Source organism: Camelus bactrianus, chromosome 2 (genome assembly GCF_048773025.1).
Source record: "Camelus bactrianus isolate YW-2024 breed Bactrian camel chromosome 2, ASM4877302v1, whole genome shotgun sequence".
NCBI lineage: Eukaryota > Metazoa > Chordata > Mammalia > Artiodactyla > Camelidae > Camelus > Camelus bactrianus.
In genome coordinates this window covers 30,774,764-30,792,463 of record NC_133540.1, presented here as the reverse complement: position 1 = coordinate 30,792,463, position 17,700 = coordinate 30,774,764, and the positions used below count along the sequence as shown (strand labels likewise).

At 39.5% G+C, this 17,700-nt stretch overlaps 1 long non-coding RNA gene across 1 annotated transcript in view; it reads left to right on the top strand.

Annotated features, from left to right (window-relative positions):
* LOC141579660 (uncharacterized) overlaps positions 1–17,700 on the top strand; it is a 51,422-nt gene that overhangs the window by 3,580 nt on the left and 30,142 nt on the right. Inside the window, exon 2 of the long non-coding RNA XR_012511503.1 lies at positions 4,596–4,672. This is a non-coding gene — a long non-coding RNA (uncharacterized LOC141579660). The remainder of the gene's footprint in view (positions 1–4,595; positions 4,673–17,700) is intronic.

Sequence of the window (17,700 nt, the reverse complement as noted above, 5' to 3'; positions counted from 1 at the left end):
AGTAAAGCCCATTAGGTATCAAATAATTTAATTGTATTCAATCATTTTAAAAAGTTAAAGGCTAAGCATTTGGTCATAGTTAACTTCATTAATAAGCCTAGCCATGCTGGCACTTTTTTTTTTTTTCTTTCTAAAAAGCTGGGCTTTTTTTTTTTTTTTTCCCCCTGTCTCTTACCAGCTGTTGGAAAGAGTTGAGAAAGACAAGAGAGAATCAGAGAGAAAGGAGGGGGTTGTTAGAGAGAGAAGATGAATAGGAGAAAAATAGAAGATAGAACTTCTTTGTTTATTGCAAAACACACATGTTACAGTTTATAAACATTGCAAGCAAATAAGAAATTGTGGACCAGAAGAGAAATACAAAATGTATCAGAGTTTTCGTTTATATCCCAAATAGACCAAATTCAATTTTCTGGACTACTTGGCATATTTTCATTAGCTTTGGTTATTCATTAATTTCCATGTTTGTTTACCTAACTATTTATTCATCTGTCTACCTTAATTTCATTTGTAGTCATTTTAAATAGAAAACACACCAACCTAATACAGTTCTATGACCAGATTTTGAGATGACAGAGCACCAAACAGCACATGCATCACAATTAGTATGCCATATTATTAGAAGCAAATCAGATTTCACTGTGCCTACACTGATGTTCTAAATTTAGAAATAATGTACAGTCGTTGAAAAGGGGAGGGGGAGGAACTTAGAGCAGGATATTTTAATAAAAAATAAAGATATTTGCAATTTCTTCTCTTCTCTCCTCTTTTTCTTGGTTTAGTGCAGGAAATCCATCACCTCTAAATAACTGTTCTAACCTTACATAAATAACTGCATGGTTTGCGTGCTCATTAGAATTATGCATCTAGGCTGTTTCTCTGATATTATGTGCAATAACAACCGCAGAAAAGTGAAACAATCCAGTGGGTCAGGTGTGGGAAATGAGTCTGTGTTGAACTTGATGAAAAACTCATTTAGAATTTCTCATTAGGACTTCACAGGAGCAGTTAGCTTTTCAGTAGTTGGCGCTATATTTTTAGCAGCATTTTAACAGCTGTCAGTAACAACTAAGACAACATTTTGATCAACACTGTTTTTTTTTTTATTCTAACAAAGATGACTGCAAAGAAACAAAATGCTTGAGGGTTTAAATGTTTAGCTCTGAAAACAAAAACAAAAAAAAAGATACTTTCTTGTGGACATAGAATGTTAAGAATGCATCAAGGGTGGGTGAAAAGGTATCCGCATAAACTGAGGCCAAATGAACTTTTAAGTTTGAATTTTCTGATGCCTAAGTACACGTAATAAAAATGATTTTATTCTTAAAAGATGTGTTCGGTGTCAGAAACAGACACGTCAGAATAAGAGAATGCTCAGTGTATCTTGTCATATATTTGCAAGTAGGTCAAGAATAGCCATGTGGGCACCAAAATGAAGAAAATCTTTTCCCTAACACCAGCTTTTATAAAGGGAGGTTATCACATGTCAGATATACGACACTGGAAATAGCAGACAGAAAAAAATGTAAGAAGCTTCATGACAGATGTCATCTTTATTCCTAAAGATAGAGGTAAATTTGCTGTGGGTTAAGGCATTACAAAGCAAACTAAAACTAATCTCTGCAGGTGTCATATTTCCCTTTCACCTGCAGTCTCCCCCAATTGAGTGATTTTTGTTCTAAGGGAGGTAATGGTGTATTATTAAAGCAGCCTACTGAGTCATCCTATTCAGAGGTCATCAGCTCATTTCGAGGACCTAATCCAAGTTTTGAGTTTGTCCCAGCTAAGGCAGCTGAGTATTTCCCACCTCATCTAGCTGGCACAGTGGGGGAATTAATGCATTCTTTTTATCAAATGATATTTTTATTACACTGCATTTATTATTTTTTTCTAATCCTTTTGGAGGCACTGATTTATTAGCTCTTTCAATATGAAGCATTTTTTGTTGCTTGGTATGACTTTCTTCAACAGACACGTGCAAGTTTTGTAAAAACTGAGGGAGATATCCTTTCTTCTTTTCCAGCACAAACCCCTGCCAGATGCAAATCTTTTGGAGTTGATAGTTTTTCACAGGGCATTACATGGTTGTCTTAGTGCAGAAATTTTGGGCATTAAATATCTCTGTGTAAAAATGAAACATGTAAACACCTTCTATATGGAAGGTATATGCCACATCAATTATTAATATTTAAGCCACAATCTATTTTTAAGTCTTAGTGCTAATTATAGTTAGATTTTAATATTTTATCAAAACAAGTAGACATTTAAACTAGTTCATTGTTTAAAAAAAAAAAAGCATTTTAATGACTTTCACCATGAATGTACTGGAACCGCATGCTCTAAGTAGAAGCTGGGTAGACTTAACAATGCCACTGTATGACAGTACAGGTGGCTTGCTTGTATAAAGGACCAAATAAGCACCTAAGTCATGTCTTTGGATTCTTCTAATGCATTTATAAGTGTAACTTTTGCTTTGTTGTTTTGATTTAATACAAAAGCACCTATTTTCACAATAATTATATATCTCAAGAGAAAAAATTTCCAGGAAAATTATTTTTGTAACTACATCAACTCAATATATACTATTACCCCATTCATTTATAAATTACGTTGCATTTATTTCCAATTTGAATACCACATGAATTGCAGTTTTGTTTGAAAATATATTTTTTAAATTACCTTTATTTGTAAATGCATTTTCTTACTGTTACAATTGTTATATTGTTTATAGTTATTATTGTTATAATTCAAAAAAACTGCCAAAGAACAAAATGCAACATCATATACACCTATCTTTTTATCCAGTCTGTGTTACTTCCATGGCACCAAATGGTTATAATACTAGACCACAACTACTAGTATGTTAATAAGCAAGCTATGGATCCAATAGCTAAATCAAGATTATTAATCACAGCAAATACAGTCACTGAGAAATTCAAGCAAACACTAACTTCTACAGATAATTCATAAAGCCCAAGGTTAAAGGAGCCCCAAGTCTCAATCTCCTTGAATGAAAAGTCTGAGCAGTAACTTTCAGCCTATAGCTGTATCTCACTACCCCTTTTCATAAAACCAAATCAAACAGTACAGTAGAATTAGCTTGCATGGCTTTGAACCCTGACTCCATCACCTACTAACCATATGACCCAGGGCAAATTACTTAATCTTTCTAAATTTAAGCCTTGACATTTGTAAAATGAGACAATTGATAGCACAACAGGATAGGTACTTAGCACAGTACCAGGCTCTAGTTAAGTGCTCTCCAAAAATGTTATATATCTACCTCCAGAGACTTGTCATAGAAAATCAGGATTGATTCATTTGAGGTTTCAAGACCTTGCCTCCAACTCAAAGGGTTTTTGAAATCTGTCCACAAACAGAGCCTCACTAGAGGTCTTCAAGCACTTCAGACTACTAAGAATTCTCTTCCCTAGAACAGTGATTCTCAGATTTTACCCTGCATCACCTGGAGAGCCTGTTAAACAATTACTAGCCCCACTCTTAGAGTTTCCCATTCAGTAGGTAGGGGGTGGGGCCTAGGAATCTGCATTTCTAACAAGCTCCCAGGTGGATGCTGATACTGGTGCTCTGGGGACCACTCTTTGAGAACAACTGCCCTGGAGTCTAGTACAAGAAGCAATTGCCCGCAGGCTGCTCACTCTGCAAGGTTTAAGTTATTGCTGACAGCTGCTGATGAGGGTAGGTGGGAGGAAGGGATGAGAAGCACAAAGTAGGAGACTGAAGAAAGGAAGTGTCAGGTAGTGACCCGAAGGGAGGTGGGCCTTCACAATCGCATAGTCGTTGGAATAATGAGTCTAGCTAGCCGCTGTGGAGTGAGGACTCTCTCTTTCACTGCACAGCCCTCGGACTATATGTTGATTTTTCATGACCTCTTGATTCTTCCCCTGAATCAGTATTTGGAAAGTACTTTACCATGTTCAGGCTCCTATTTGTTTGCTATCGTATTATCTTAAGGCACTGACTTTGGTTTATTTGGGGGAGGGGGAAGACTGAGAATTGGAAAACCACATTCCTTCAGTTACCTTTGCATGTAGTTTCACTGTGGTCAAGTCCAGAGCACTTTTCTCCCTCTGTCCTGAGTGTGTCATGAAGATGACCCCATTAGTCTCAAGTTAGGTTTTAATCGATGCATTTCCCCCCCCCCCAGGTTTTATCTAATTAGAAGGGAATATTAGATCAATTGGACATGATGAGCCTCTGACAAAGCCATAGTGGTCATTCCTAGTTCTTAACCAATTATCTTGTGAGGATATCTCCAATACTTTTGTCAGAAATCCAGGCCTATTTACTTCCATAACAGTTTCACCCCTTCATTAAGAAATTATATTGACATTGTAAGATTTTACTTCCTTAAGAAGGAAGAAATTCAACCAAGATGGATGAAATCTCTGTATTTAGAGAGATGGACCTGGAGAATAATCAAGGAAAGCTGACAGAAATAACATAAAGCTGCATTTCTAGTGTTACATAACCTTGACCTGGAGTGAGATTAGAAAGGGGAAAGAATATCCTACTTGGAGGAAACTTGGTGTTACACTTGGCAGTAGACCCTGATTGGAGCATTTTGTCTTCCACAGGTCATGGGAACAGTTCAGAAGGAAAGACAAACATCATTAACAATTTTTGAAAGTAGGAGACACAGGAGAAAACCAAAGTAAGTAGATTTTCTTAACCTGGTAAACAGTGACATCATACAAAATTAATCATAAAAAGTCAGGTAGCCCATTGAGTTCATTTTATTTTTTGCTAGTGTGAAAATCACTTAGAGGTTTTGACTGCTTTTTTTTTTAATATAGTTACATTAATATTTAATTATCATATTATAAGGCATAATATATTTTCTAAGTTTATAAATGTTTCATTAAATATTTCAAGCATACCAAAAAATAATCTCAGTCTTCAGTATAGTCATCACCCTCATATTATGAGGTGGGAACATTTTGTCATATTTGCTGCGGAAATATAAAAACGTGCATGGGAGTAATGTGTTCCTATTTCTTCGTAGGGGTTACTGTTGGAGAGGGAGGGAGACAAAAAGTATAGGAGGTAATCGTTCATCACCTGGGGCCTTCACTTCCATTGTTATAAGCCCTGAGTATTGTATTCTCTGCCCCAGGTTTTAGGAGGAGGGAATTAGTTCTTAACATATCCAAACAACACTCAAAGAGGGACTGGTGGATAATCCCAGCTCTCGGTTTCAGTTGAAGGCAGGGATTTAAAAGTCAAACTGTTCTCTCTGAGAACCTCAAGAATGAAGATGAGAACCGCTCACCTAGGAGACTACAGATCCTTGGAAAGGAACAATTCACATTCAGTTCATTTCAACAGTACTGCATTTTGGGTCACTTTTCAATCATCTTTCTTCCTAGCCCAATCAATTCTAATAGCCTTTTACTCAATGAAATTCAGGGATGATATATATCATCACATGCTGATCTTCAGTCATTACCAAAACTATTCTGATTGGTCGGCCCATGTTTGAATGGCTAAGTATTTTGACTCTAATCCTAGAGAAAAGTGTTCAGTCCAATTTGAACAGGTGTCCTTGTCTATTGGGACTCCTATAACAAAATGCCACAGGCTGGGTAGTTTATAAACAGCAGAAATTTCTGTCTCAGAGTTCTAGAAACTGGATGGCCAAGGTCAGGGTGCCAGTATGGTTGACTGAGGACTCTCTTCCAGGCCAGACTTCTCATTGCATCCTCACATGGTGGAAAGGGCCCGGGAGCTCTGTGGAGACATTTTTTTTTATAAGGGTATTAATCCATTCGTGAGGACTCTGCCCTCATGACTTAATCATCTTCCAAAGGCCCCCTTCCTAATGCCATCACCTTGGGGTGGGAGCTTCAACATATGAATTTAGGGGGAAAGAAACATTCAGACTATGGCGCAGGGCTTAGGAATTCAGCATTTAACCACTATTTGGTTCAGTTTCTTTGGTGATACATTGACCTTTAACCTAGAAATAATCTTCAGGTATTTCATATACTCTGATGTATTAGTCAGGTACAGAGGAAGCTCCTCTACAAAGACACTCCCAAAATACAGTGGCTCAAATAAGAAAGGAGTTTAATTCAATTTCACATGAAATCTAGAAAAAATGAGTGTAATCCAGGGTAGAGACGTGGTTCTGCTGTGTGAGCCCTTCAGGAACCCATGACCCTCATTGCTCCCAATTCTACAGAGTGCTGTCCTCATCTGTAAGGTGGAGGCTGCGTCACCAGTAGCACATCCATGGTTTTCTATTCAAAAGCAAAAAACTTTGACAGAAAATTTGCACATATCACTTTTGTTTGTGTCTCATTAGCCAGAGCAATTTTCAAGAAAGGTTGACTGGCCATGTGCCCTGGATTTCTGCTACTACAAGGAAGGAGGGGCAAAGACTGTTAACTGTCCCCTGTGTTTATTTGCCCCTCCTTCCTTCCTCAGAGATGACCAGCTCCACTGAACAGAATAGAAAATGAAGGTAAAATAGTGGCACAAAGATCTAAGGTTATGGCTGAGGAGGGGTGTGAGAAATGATGAGTGCGGTCAGGGGCTGGGATGTAGATGCTGGGATGAGCTTCTACACTCTCAAAAACAAGAGGACCATGTTTGCAATCAATCAAGATAGTAGAATTGGGTAACTGAAAATTCTAGTAAAGATGGGCTAATCTTTCACTGAGCCACATGGTAAGTTTGCAGAACAAGCTAGATTCAATTAATGATTTTTAAAGTGGAAAGAAACATATCCAATACAAGCCAATCTCCTTCCCCAAAATCACTGAAATTTAACAAGAATTTCAGGTATCTGAGATATACCAGTGGAGTTTGAAATGCAAGTAATACTATTCCACGAAAAGTCAAAAATGCTCAGAGTTTAACCTGTGCCCGACACAGAGAGAGAGCGAGAGACAGAGCGAGAGAGAGAGAGCTAGTACGTGGTCTTCAGTGTGTACATTAGCACAGGGGGGCGTGTGGGAGATCTTGGTCTCCTTTAGCATTATGGGCAGGACTGATGTTCAGTCGGTCAGCACCAGGACAGCTGGATTCGGCTTTCAGCCCTACCTCCTTCTGATTGACTGATACCCAGGCCCAACTGGTCAGCAAACATGATCAACGTTGTCCCTGTTTTCAGGGGCTTTTCAAAATTCCCTTGAGAGATGTTCAGACCACAAAGGGTCAAGGAAGAAGGATTCGGGAGAAAAAAGTATTAGTTTCTTCTCTCCAGTCTACAACATCTCTGCCTATGGAATAGATAAAATGCAGAAAGAAAAAGACAGCACCCAGACTGATGTGTAAACTTCTCTTTAAGTGTGGGGGTGGTCTGCAGAGAGCATACATTTTGCCATTTTGATTCATATACTGTTCAGAATTTACTGGCCTGCCTGGAATTTTGATGAAGAATTTCAGATTTCCCATACATTCCAGCTGCCATGTATCTCCTCTATTCACAGATTACGGAATGTTGAGACAGATTACAAAGGACATTGTGAACTTCCTACTCTGGAGGGATTTAAAAGTAGGATTTCCTCTGATCTGGAATGGCAAAGGTGGGGCTCCCATAAGCTGGGTGATGGAGTAAGGTATCCATCGGTTTGTGTAGCCTTTCAAATAATTACTTTGCAAAGAGGAAATGAGATCAGGAAGAAAGTCCAATCTAGCCTGATGAATCAGTGGGTGATAAAGTACACTGGAACTTTGACATCCAGCCTTTTACATTTTCTTTTGAAAAGTTGCCTCTAAGTCATAAACCAGGTATCACATAAAAGAGGAAACCCAGCAGTGTTTGTCTTTCAGAGTGGTAATAAAGTATAAAGGTTAAAAGCGTAGACTCTGGAGCCAGACTCAGCCTGGGTTTGGATCCCAGCACTGCCTCACAGTAGCCATGGGACTATGGGTAAATTACGTAAACTCTCAGCCTCAGTTTCATCACCTATGAAATGAGAAAATACAATTGATCCCATATGGTTGTTGCAGAAATTAATAACCTGTACAATGACTGGTGTATAGTAAACAATGAATATTATGATATTTTTTCATGCCCTTAGTCCTAAACCATTTACTCCTACTCATTCTTCTGTCCATATTCTTTCCTGGTCTCCATGCTTGGCTTCTGACCTTATTGGATCACTTCCTTTTTGGTATTTTTCCTTCCTGGGCTATTTGCTATTCAGAACTATCTGCCCGACTTCCTGCCACTAACATTCAGGAACAATTTCTTCTGATTTTCTAGCCTCCCATCGCAAAACATGCTCCTCTTGTGGCACAATCCCATTCCTCCTGTTGTAACCTCGTGTTCCATGTCATAAACCTGACTTTGAGCTGTACATAAGATTCATGGGGTCTTTTTGCTACTTGAAGAAATAAATTCCCTTAAATGGTGTGGGAGAGACAATGGGTTTGCCAAATTTAATTTCATTTGTCTCTTTGTGAGTGGACAGAAAGGCTACATATCTCAGCCTGCCTGGCACTGAGATTGGGTCTGTATGACTGAGTCTGCATCCTGGTGTCTTTGTGGATGTGATGTGCTCCACTGGTCGTAAAATCCCTTGAATGATTGTGCAAGTGCTCACTTTCCCGACCATGAATGCCTGGGAGGCCTCAGGTTTGGGATATTAGCATCATACAATGAAAGGAGACTGGATCCCTGAGTCACCTTGTGGAGCAAAGCTACCAAGGACAGTTGCCTAAATGGCAGTGGACTATGATGTAAGTGATAAATAAATCTTTTTTGTGTGCACTCCATGAGATTTGGGTACTTTGCCATGATTAATTCAGGTGATAAAGAATAGGAATATTTGTACAGAATATAAGCCTATAGTGAATAGTATTATAGTAAAGTGTGCATGTATTTGTACTAGAATGTTTCCTATATTCAGGATTACCAAATTCATTATGGAGTTTAGCTAGCTGAGCAGAATGTTGTAGAGAAAAGAATATGGATTGTAGAATCCCACTGAACCAGATTCAAATTGTCTCAAATACATATTAATATGACTTTAATATACTCTTTCTCTGAAATCTAAATAATAGTTTCTTTTTGGTAGCACTATTGGGTAAGTCAACTAAAACTTATTAGGTAACTTTCTTCTATCCCTGTACCCTTTTCCATACTCTAATATTTTCAATCTGGTGTTTAATTTCTGTAATTCTCCATTCTAAACTGATTTTCATAAATGTGACTTTATAAGAGCACTAGACTAAAGTCTTAACAACATAAAGATAATATTTGGGTCTGGAGAAAGCGTCCATATCCTTAATTTGTGCCCAAATGGAAAAAAAAACCCACAAAATTTTCTGTATTGAAGATGGTACTTAGTAGAGAACAAATTTCCCTTTATTTAGTGCATTATTCAGAAAGTTCCCAAGTTAGAAAGTCTATGCTGTGCACCACAGCACAATTTAGAAAATACTGTGTTTAATTAAAATGGGAATTTCTGAAGTGACTACCATAGAATTTATCTTTCCAAACCTCAAATAAAATTTTTGACCCATGCAATATGAATGAGTTAATTTTCTTTTTCCCCATCTCATCTTAACAATCGGGAGAATAGTCTCCATTTCTAATTACTGAGGGTGGACCACTGGCAGAATGTGCATCAGTGCAGACAGAGGTAACTAGTCACCACCTATTTTCCAGCTTGTTTGCACACACACAAAGCTACTTGCACCCGCAATATAAACACAGACTTCAAAGGTACCCTGGCAAGAGCTGCCATTGTTACTTGCTGTTTAATATTTAAACAAATTGTTTAGAATTTATGGGATATTCTTGGTGGCTTCTTAAATTAAAAAAAAAAAAAACAAGCTAACACATAACTTATGAAGTTAAAAGCAGTGTGGCAAAATTTTACATTAAGTACCCCAGAAAAGAGAGTTAACAATTCAATAGACATGACATCATAAGTTTCCAGAATTTGATCCTACATTTTGCAGTAATGTCTTTAAAAGATCAATACTGCAACAAACTAAGCCCTCTGTGGCGCAGTTTCCCTTTTATAAAATGAGTAAGCTTTTCCTCTCAGTGATCAAATAGGTGTCCCTGAAATTGATGAGAGTAACCAGGTGCTCTCTCGGTCTTGCCTTTCTGATCTAAGCTCACCATTTCTTTTCTTTCCTCTTCTCACCATCCAAACCTCTAATTTCCCTTACAGCTCTATCCCAAGACCTCTTCTCCCTCCCCGCCTCTGCCCTAATGTGGAGTTGCATTTTACATAGTTTGGTTCTAAAGTCTGCGAGCAAGATGAAAAACCATACCAACTCAGAAATACCCTAGAGAAAGAAAAATCTCTTAATTCACCCTGAAAGTACAATATACGTGGCCCTTTTTATGCACACTTGAGGCTGGTATCGCATCCAACTCAGCCACTTTTTCCTCCAGCCTTGGAACAGATTGCTGTTTTCTCAGCTAAACACCTGATGAAGTAGTTGGCTTGCATTTATAGGGGCCATGTTGTAAAAAAAAAAAAAAACCCTGTATCTTTAAACACTTGAATCACACTCAGTATGGTGAGATGCTCATACTATGAGAGCGATTCAGCAACTGAGACCAACCGAAGGAACATCGGATTCACATCTCCCCTCCTGCGTTCCTCTGGGGCATATGCTCTAGTGGAACGTGGGACAGAATCACCCACACTATTTACATTCTTCTCTTTCTCTCTTTCTCTTTCTGGCAGGGTAAGTGGAGTTGAGTATGGATGAGAAATTTCTTTTATATATGTATTAGGAAAAAATTCTATTCAAAAGCACAAGTTTTTCTGAAAAGGGCAGCTCGTGTGAAAGGAGATTTCGGGGTCTCTGTGGCTTTTGAGTGCCATGACATGAATGGGCGCCCCCTTCAGTTTAACAGCGAGAACTGTCTCATAGCTGTGGACATACAAAGATGCGGGAGACACGGTGTCTGGGACATGGAGGCTGGAGAGAGCCGACTTGCTCTGTATCATGGCTTCTCAACCTTGGCACTGTTGACATTTTGGGTTGGATAGTTCTTTGCTGTGGGGGGCTTCCCTAGGCAATGTGGGGTGTTTAGAAGCATCGCCAGCCTCAACTCACCAGGTGCCACCCCCCGTTGTAGAAACCAAAAATGTCTCCAGACATTGCCAAATCGTCCCTGGGGAGCACAATCACCCTTGACTGAGAAACTCTGCTCTATACAAGAGAGTGGAAAGGGTTTGAAACCCTGGGGGGGCGGAATTCTGAATGGAAGAAGTGGAAAGGAAACATGCGTTGGGGGTGGGAGCAGCTTTCTAGATAGCGCAAGGCTGGGCGCTAGATGATGTGAAACGGCCTCTGAAAAATTTAGTCCTGGGACGTTTGAAGGCTTTAAGAAAACAGATATGTCTAAAACCCCACTTAGAGCTGTCTCCTGTTATACGAACACCATCCCATTTCCCCAGACCTTCAGTGATGTCTACTGTGAGAGTGGTTAGGCTGTAGTCCTCAAGGAAGGGGATGAGGTCCCCAGCTGGGCGGACACAGTGTGGAACAGGGACAGCCCATGTGGGGAGGTTACTGAATTCAGAGCAAAAGGTGCCTTAGAACCAAGGTAAGCATTTTCAACGTGGATTCTGTGAAAATCTTTGGATTTCCACCAGGAGTGGGTGGTAGGTTTGAACAACTCTCTTCTGGATCTTGAGCGGCTAGGGCCTCTCTGTGGTGCTATCCGTCGTCCTCTGAGGTTTTTTGACCCGTAGGTTCCGTAGGCCACACAGAGGCACCACCAGCTCTGGTAAGGGTGGGTGTGGGAGGTAAAGGTACTCTTCTTCCCTCCCACATCTCTTAGGGGGTTAGGATTAGGATCCGGGGCCTCCAGAAATGGGAGGTGATCACTCCTTGTTGAGAGGATGGTCTTTACTCTGTCATGGAAATCTGCCCCAGGACACTGCCAATTCTGCTTCTCCCCCATCCTCAAAATCTCACCGTCTGTTTCTGCTTCTTCATCTTACTTAGCCCTCTTACCCTGTCACGATGTCCCAGACATTTTTTCTATAAACAATTTGAGATGCAGCTCTTTGTCACCTACCTGAGGCTCCCTGACTGCTTGGGTACAGATTTGGAAGGGTTCCCCTTCTCTTGGTCCACTTCCCTTTTAGGGTCAGGTCCATCCTATCTGATTTAAACTGGGCCCCTCTACATATTCTGCTTTTTATTCCTTCTCTGTTACTGAGTCCCAAGTTGCTTCTCCCTATAGAAAGCCTTTCATTGCCATAATTTCAGGTCTTCATTTGATCCATTCCATTCTACTTCAAAATGTTGGTTCAACAATACTATTTCTGGGGAGGGGGAAGGCAGAGGTCAGTGGTAGAGCACATGCTTAACATGCATGAGGGCCTGGGTTCAGTCCCCAGTACCTCCATTGTAAAACAGATAAACACATAAATAAATAAACCTAATTACCTCACTCTCCCCAATAAAAAGCATAAACAAAAAAAAGTTTGGGTTAACAATACTATTTCTTATAGTAAGAAACTCTAATCTCACAAAATTTTCTCTGTACCTCTTTAATGGCATTTATCATTTTCCATTCACAACTATCAGCACACATAGTATCTTTGCTCCTAGACTACGAGCTCCTTGAAAACAGAAACATAGCCTAATAATCGGTTCAGAACCACCGTTAAGTAATTGATTACAATTTATTTCTGTTCTTCCCAAAAAGACTTTAAAGTGGCTTAGAAGGACACAAAATAATGGCTAATGACTCAAATTAGAAGACAGTGAAGAAAAAAAGTTAGAGAGATATAATAGAAACTTGAGACTAGTAGGTTATCAATAAAGGCTTGCTAAAAAGTAAATCAATTTTCTTTACATAAGATTTGCCAGTGGGTTCAACCTTAAAACAAGCCGTGTTTGCTTCCTCACGCACGAGCCTCTCCCAGTGGTGATGTCCATGCCTCACCTTCCTTCTTTACTCCCTGTTTTCACCCCTCCCCAGATCTGGTCGTGCTTTCTTAAGTGCTCCATTAGAACTGCCCTTGTCTGCCACAAGCTGAGCCTCCTGACCACAGTGCTGGTTCTAGGCGTGGTTAATTATTTCAAGCCAACCCCAGCAGAATCCTTCTCTTGGATTTTTGGAGCTGGGGCAAGAGGTGAGTCTTTTCTCCATGGATGGTCAACAAGAAATTGGCTGAATCACCATCATCCCTGGATAGAGAAAACTGATTTTCAGGAGAGAAAATTGAAGCCACCCTCTAGAAATAAGCAGAGATCGGAAACAGAGAGAGAATTCTGATAGTATTTGAACCCCTGGTTCTTGTTTCTAAGACCCCTCTCAAAGCTTCCCCCACGCCCTGCCTTCTAAAGCATATTCATGAGTCTCTTTTGATTTTTATTGGAATAAGTCCAAACCCTTGGGTCTAATGATCTAGCATTTCCAGCACCCAGTCAGCCTTATCTTGCTTCTAAATTCTCTGTTGAGAGCTGCCTTCTCCCAGATACCAGGCTCTTTCTTTCCTCTGTGGTTTTCTTAACAGCTATTTCCTTACCTCAGATGACCTCCTGCCTCCTCTCTCTGCAATACTAATTCAGGCCTTTCTTTAGGGTCCAATTCAAGATCTATCTCTTCCATTAAAACCCTTCTTGCTTGATCTTTTCCTTCTCTGAACTACTGTAGCCCTTACTTCCCCAGCTTTTGCCATGCTGTCTGAAACAGATTTATTTTTCTGCCTTGGTTTGTTCTCTTTTGTGTTTTCTGTGTGAGAAAATCTGGGGGTTGGTTTATTACTTATAAATTTAACTGCCATTAAAAAAATGGTATCTCCTCCTTTGTTTGTTAGCACCTTGATTTGTTTGGGAACAAGAGTTTGGGTCAAGGACTGAGGGAGCACTGAATTGATCTGCATAAAAAAAGAGCTGAATATGATGTTCTTGTAAGAAATTCAGAAAAGGAGACACGAGGAGCAGAGAGGGGAGACTGGGAGGGAGGGGGCTGTGGAGCAGTCAAGAGAAGGTTGTGCATCGCCCAGTGTGATCATTCTCCACGATCCTCAATTGCTCAGGAAATTAACATAAACTCAGAGAATGCTGGGAGAGCAGTATATTTTGTGCAAATTGGTGAAGGGATAGATTTTGAGGTGTAGATTGTCAAGGCGGGGAAGACAGCAGCAGCACATGCGGATGTAGGTGCTGTAGACAGAGTGACCACCATGAAAGGTAGGACCCCCTGGGGATTTGCAGAAAGCTTGAGAAGAGTTTTGAAATTCAACCAGGTCTGGATTTGGGGCTTCAAGCCGAAGGGTAGGAGATTCCAGCAAACACCTGGGTTATAAGTGTTTATTACTTTAGTGTTAGATACATAGTCTTCCTTTCCCATATTGACTGTAAGTCTCATGACATAGGGACCATGCTGCCTTCTGCCTCACCTAAAACACTCTCCCCACTCTTTCCTACTTTCCAGATCCTACTTATCCTCAAATTCCAGCACAAGACACTGTTCCTTGAGGAAACCTATGATGACTCTCAATCAATCTCCAATTATCTTTCTTCTCAAAACTTGAATTGCATTTATAGCTTGTACCATGCCACAGAGCACTGATTATTGCCCTAGTGATCTTATGATGGTTAATCTTCTCATAAGCACCTTCAGGACTGAAAGGTGATTATAATTTTTATAGAATGGGTGTTCAGTACTTATTAAGCATTTAAGAAGTCCCTCCCCTAAGTGGATTCACAAAGGGCAGCAGTTTTATTTGGTTTCCTATTCTTGCCCCAAGGTCAGAACATTGTCTGGAAAATATTAGGTACTAATGAATGTTTGTTGAATGACTGAATGATGAATATCAGTCTGCCAAACTTTATGACTCTCAATAGGGAATACCAGTCTTTTTCTTTCCCACCTAACGTTTAAGTGCTTTTCATAACTCTTTTGAATCTCATAACTGTACTACTTTTGTTGGATTTCTTAGCCTTTTAGATAGTTTCAAATCCTAGCTCCTTTATTAAGGCATCTGTCACTCTTTTTTTGGGGTGAGGGGAGGTAATTAGGTTTACTTATTTAGTAGAGGTACTGGATATTGAACCCAGGACCCCATGCATGCTAAACATGCACTCTACCACTAAGCTATACCCTACCCCCAGGCATCCGTCATTCTGAAGGCACTGCACTTATATCCAACCACGTTTTTGCCAAATTTAACCTGTTTAGACTGAAAGAGAAAACAGGGCAGCAATGCATATGCATAGCCTCTCCTTGACTTTCATGATCCCTTGGGTGGACCACACTATTGAAAAAGTGGGACTTGGGCATATATATGGTCAAAAAGAATGTCTCTAAAGACACAGCATTTTGATAAATGGAAATATTCAATATCATAAAGATATCAATTATCCTGAAATTAATAGATAAAAATGTGATACAATTTCAACCAAAATTCCAACAGAGAATTTTATTTGATGGAAGTTAACAGGTTGAGTCTAAAATTCACTTGATATAAAAGGTTGAGAATAGCCAAGGTAATTTTAAAGAAGAACAAAGGAAAGGGACTTGACTTCTCAGATATCAAGATTTATTGCAAGATCATAGTAATTAAATCAGAATACTGTCAGTGTAGAGATAGACAAATAGGCTAAACAGAACAGAGGGCTCAGCACATGCACACACACACGCAGAAGTGGCATTACAAATTAGTGTGAATATCAGTTTGGGGAAAATGCTGTTGGGACAGCTGATGGACCGTATTGAAAAGAAAATATCTACTGTGTCATACACAAAATTAAAATAAACTCCAGGTGGATGAACGGGTCAAAGTGAAAAGCAAAACCCATAATACCTTCAAGAAAAATACAGTGAACGTTTAAGATTTGGGGTAGAGAAAGTTTTTCTAAATAACACAGAAAATTCAGAGGCCCTAAAGGAAAGAAGATGAATATATTTGACTGCATTAAAATTTGGGGCTTATTTATAAAAAAGACATCAAGGTAAAAGGCAAGTCACAGACCAGGAGAAGATATTTCAAACTGTGTATCTGACAAAGAGTGGCATCAGGATTGTACATTTTCTAAGCTCAGTTAGAAAAAGATCAAGAATTCAATGGGAAAAAATGGGCAAAGAGAAGAATAGGCAATTACAGAAAAAGAAAAAGAAATGGTTGTTTGAGTTCAGCTCTGCTCATATTCCAGAGATATACAACATCTAATAAAATTGAGAATGTATATGCTCTATTTTCTTGGGATTCTTGTTTTAGGCATATGTATATTAGAGAAACTCTTGCATATGGAAACGAGTGGGTATGTACAAAGAATCTCAGCAAGATTATAATTATTAAAAAGTTGGAAAAAACCCAAATTCTCATTAATAGGGGGATAAATCAGTACATTGTGGTGTTTTCCCAAAATCAGTTAAAGTAAACAATTAGGGCTACGTGAGTCAACATGAATAAACCTCAAAAACATAATTTGAAGGGGAAAAAAAGCAAATTGTGGAATGTGTATTTATATTAAGTTTAAAAATACACAAAACAATATCATATTATTCAAAGACCTATGTTGTACAGTATAGCAGACTGGGTTCCCCATAAAGCAGATTCTGAGACAGAGATTAGCAGGCTGGAGGTTCCCTAGGGAGCGCATTTGGGAACATCTTTTGGGAAGGAAGTGAAGAAGCAGGACTGGGGAGAGGGAAGGTTTGGGTCATGATGGGGTCTTAACAAAGGCCTCAGTCAACCCCTTTGAAAGCCTGTGAAACTGGGATAGTTACTCAGAATCCTCCTGAGCTGGAGGGAGGGCCCTGGCTTTTAGACACCTGCAATGATGAGTCATAGGATGCAGGGAAAGGTGCATGACCTTGAGGGAGGCAGCTGACCTCAGCCTCTGGCTAGTCATTAGGAACATATGCACAAATATTCTGATTTTCTTCTCGGGGACATGTGATGACATTATACTTCCCCATGTCCTATGAGTTAGGGAGGTAATGTGCTTTGGCCAATAAGATGTGACCAGAAGTTGTATGGGCCACTTTGGGGTAGAAACTTTTAATAATCCACGTGTGATTCTCTAAATTCCCTTCCCCTTGTGAATGTCACTGTCCTCTGTGACATTCCAGATCGATGGAAGCCCTTCCACCTGCATGGCTGGTTGAAGACCATGTGGAGCAGTGCACTCAGCCATCTCTGATTGGCATTAGGCATGAAGGAAAAATAAACACTATCAGTTTTGATTCACTAATATATTGGGTTTTATTTTTTTTTTGGTCACTGCTGCACAATAACCTAGGTATCCCAACTATACTCCATCTTGATTCCTCCAAATATCACTTTTGCCTCCTTTGAGCTCGCTGCTTCTTGCCTTTTGTATTTACTCAAGTCTTCCTTGTCTTGCTTCCTAGATCAGGGTTTCACAAAATGAAAGTGTTCTGCAGAAAACTAGTCATGTGAGCTGCTCTCCAAAATCATGGTTTTTATGGCCGGCTAGGTAGGAAACCACATACTTTATCACTCTCTCAGGGACTTATAATTGCTCATTAGCATATTACATTTCCAGAGCAGTCTTTCCATAAAGAAACCTGCTTTAACTAATTTTAATCTTCCATTTCACAAACTCATTTGACTATGGAACCCTAAAAATAAAATCTATTAACATCTGAACACATTTTTGGAAACTATGCCCTAAGCAATCTTCCTTTTTCCATTCCAAATTAAACACATCCAGCGGGTCTACTTAGAAGAGAAGAGAATGGAACTGGGACTTGTGCACAATGGGTTC